Raw genomic sequence first — 805 nt, 5'->3', positions numbered from 1 at the left:
TACATGCCTTATAGTTTTTTGTTGAGTATTATGATGTGATAACTCTGGAAATCAAATTCTTTCTTCTCCAGGATTTCCTATTGTTAGTTGTACTGGATTATAGTGTTTGATCTGGACTTTTTAAAACTATTTTTTGTAAAGACTGTTTTTTGACATTTGTGGTGTCTGAAGTCTCTCTTTTCCTTTAGTTTAGTGTGCAGCTAATGGTTTGACTGAGATGGTTTTCTTAAATGCTTGTAAGAAAAAAGGAAATGAAAAGAGAGAAAGGAAAGAAAAGATAAAAATATTCACCAGGTTTTTGCACCTTGGATCTGCACTGGGACATTTGTTCTATACTTAACTAGGCCATTTGTGCTTTAGCTGTCACTCACTGCTTGTGCTAAGCATAAAACCAACTTTGTTCTCAGCTCTTTTCTCAGCACGTGTCCTGCTCGTACAGGAAAGCTTTCTAGATGCCCCAGTATAGAGAGGAGCTTCTCAAAGCCCTTATTCTCACAAATATCTCCCTCCTGGATTTCCTCCTAAGCTTTCATCTTGTCTAATTTTTGGTCTTATTGTTTTGGGGGTTTGTTGTTTTTTTATTTGTCGCCCTTGGTATAGTGCCATGGCATCATACCTCACAGCAACCTCAAACTCTTGGGCTCAAGCAATCCTCTTGCCTAACTCTTTCATTTTTAGTAGAGATAGAGTTTCATTCTTGCTTAGGCTGGTCTTCAACTCCTGAGCTCAGGCAATCTACTCACCTTGGCCTCCCAGAGTGCTAGGACTACAGGAATGGCTTTCAATTCAATTTTTTTTTTTTTTT

The sequence above is a fragment of the Otolemur garnettii genome, unplaced genomic scaffold (assembly GCF_000181295.1).
Source record: "Otolemur garnettii isolate 467f Iridium unplaced genomic scaffold, OtoGar3 scaffold00106, whole genome shotgun sequence".
Taxonomy (NCBI): Eukaryota; Metazoa; Chordata; class Mammalia; order Primates; family Galagidae; genus Otolemur; species Otolemur garnettii.
The sequence above is the reverse complement of the archived record's forward strand: the minus strand, read 5'-3'. Positions refer to the sequence as shown.